This window comes from Schistocerca piceifrons, unplaced genomic scaffold, assembly GCF_021461385.2.
Source record: "Schistocerca piceifrons isolate TAMUIC-IGC-003096 unplaced genomic scaffold, iqSchPice1.1 HiC_scaffold_936, whole genome shotgun sequence".
NCBI lineage: Eukaryota > Metazoa > Arthropoda > Insecta > Orthoptera > Acrididae > Schistocerca > Schistocerca piceifrons.
The window spans coordinates 4,565,938-4,568,437 of NW_025729208.1; the positions used below are offsets into that span (position 1 = coordinate 4,565,938).

Sequence of the window (2,500 nt, forward strand, 5' to 3'; positions counted from 1 at the left end):
CATGTTGTGCCTTAACCTAACCCATGTTGTGCCTTAACCTAACCCATGTTGTGCCTTAACCTAACCCATGTTGTGCCTTAACCTAACCCATGTTGTGCCTTAACCTAACCCATGTTGTCGCCTTAACGTAACCCACGTTGTCGCCTAAACCTGCTCTGTAATTGTTATACGACTCGTTCAATTACTGTAGTGTTGCCCACCCGCAACCCTCGCAATATAGTTCGCTACTCGCACTGCCCGCACCCCTGTGTATCGCTTCATGTTAAACACCTTGCAAGTCTTGCTCACTTTCCACATGCTCCTGCTGTACACTGTAATGTGGATGGCAGCAGGACGTACATGCCGCCCCTCCCCACGTCCCCACCTTGCCCCCTGCCTTCGCAAGCTGGTTGGTGAGAAGTTTGCATGTTCAATGCCCTTCGCATGCGACGTACTCAGGCTACGTTGTGGTGCGGCCTGTGTCAACTGTCCGCTGATGTCGTACGCGTGAACCACAATCTGTACTGCACATTCGTCCTTATGTACTGAATGATACATCGTGGCACATGTGTGACCGCACAACGACTGCGCCCAAAAACGGCGGACCATACAGTGCAAATATTGTGCACGCAGCTACGTGTCGTCTCCCTATGAGAGCTGGATTGCAGTGTGGTACGCCATAGAGACGTGTGGGAGGAACGGACGCCGTGGATGGCGATCAGCATGAGCTGTCTGTTGATGTATTCGGACCTAGTCGTCTCTCCTCACACACCGTGATGGCATGGTGCACCGCGTTCCATATCTGCGACATGCTACAGAGGCCGGTTGACAGTCGTTCGAGCAATGGACATCGCATACGTACGGGGGCCACCTTCCACGTATTGTCTAGGCGTGCACATTTTGTTGCGTGTATGTGGGCAGACGTAGTGTGGCGTGACACCTGACACAGGCATGCAATAATCGTTGAAGTTGCAAATGGCGATGGACGCCTGCGTTTTCTGGTGAAGTTACGCAAATGAACAAATGGTAACCTGTTGTGGTGCGGTTGTTCTCGCTAGGGGTGAATCGGTGATGGCGACGATAGGTTGAGGTACTAACCGGTTGTTCCAGCGATACCCACCATGCCGACGAAACTGAACGGCATCTGGGTGTGAAGCGATACGCGGCGGTGGCTGGGTGGGACCGTCCCCGGCCGGTGAGGGGGCGCCTCCCGGCGTGCTGGCCGCGCGGTGCGTGGGCGCACGCGCTACAGCCGGCTGGTGGGGGCGGCCAGTGGCAGGCGCGCCGGCCGACGGACGCGGCAGGCGTCGCAGCTGCGCGCCGGCGCACCCTGCGCGCGGCGCCGTGCGGCCAAAGTAGGTCCTCGCGGGCCCGGTGCGAAGCGCGGTGGACATCTTCAGTGTGCTGGTCCGATTGAGGACTGTGTGCGTTGAGGATGCGCCGCCGCCCGGCGCTCGGCGCCGCGACGCCGTCTGCTGCTCGGTCGCCCCAGCGGTTCTCGCTGGTGGTTTGTATCGCAGCTGTGCGGATGTGTTGGCGCGTGCGCTGTGCTGGGAGAGTTCGCTTCGGCACCCAAGTGGGGCTTTTGTCCTTCTGTGGCGCTGGCGTTGGAGCTGCCGGTCACCGTAGGTGGCGCGTGTTGTCTCCCGCCGGCAATGCCACGACAGCACGCTCCCGGGCCTCTGTCGGCAGCGGCAAGCTCAGTTGGGAGCACGGGTGGTCGCACCGAAAGCGTCTACTCGCCTAACTCCGGGCGATTGCGCCTCTCTCGAACCCGACCAAGTACTTGGGACGGCGCTGCGCGCCGCCGGGACCTGAGAGGGTTTCGAGGTGTATTGTGCAGGGGAGCTCAGCCTCCTCCTGTTTGCAGAATGATTGAGCGGACGCTTGCGTGTTCGCGCGGGCCCCCGGGACACACTCCCGGGCGGCCGGCTGCTCAGCTCTAGTTGACGCAGCTCCCTGGTTGATCCTGCCAGTAGTCATATGCTTGTCTCAAAGATTAAGCCATGCATGTCTCAGTACAAGCCGCATTAAGGTGAAACCGCGAATGGCTCATTAAATCAGTTATGGTTCCTTAGATCGTACCCACGTTACTTGGATAACTGTGGTAATTCTAGAGCTAATACATGCAAACAGAGTCCCGACCAGAGATGGAAGGGACGCTTTTATTAGATCAAAACCAATCGGTCGGCTCGTCCGGTCCGTTTGCCTTGGTGACTCTGAATAACTTTGGGCTGATCGCACGGTCCTCGTACCGGCGACGCATCTTTCAAATGTCTGCCTTATCAACTGTCGATGGTGGGTTCTGCGCCTACCATGGTTGTAACGGGTAACGGGGAATCAGGGTTCGATTCCGGAGAGGGAGCCTGAGAAACGGCTACCACATCCAAGGAAGGCAGCAGGCGCGCAAATTACCCACTCCCGGCACGGGGAGGTAGTGACGAAAAATAACGATACGGGACTCATCCGAGGCCCCGTAATCGGAATGAGTACACTTTAAATCCTTTAACGAGTATCTATT

The 2,500-nt window shown here is 57.6% G+C and overlaps 1 non-coding gene across 1 annotated transcript in view; it reads left to right on the forward strand.

Moving 5' to 3' along the window:
- Positions 1-1,935: 1,935 nt before the first annotated feature.
- The window catches only part of LOC124771342, a 1,909-nt gene continuing 1,344 nt past the window's right edge, over positions 1,936-2,500 (forward strand). The window contains exon 1 of the ribosomal RNA XR_007013359.1: positions 1,936-2,500. This exon is cut by the window's right edge and continues 1,344 nt beyond it. This is a non-coding gene — a ribosomal RNA (small subunit ribosomal RNA).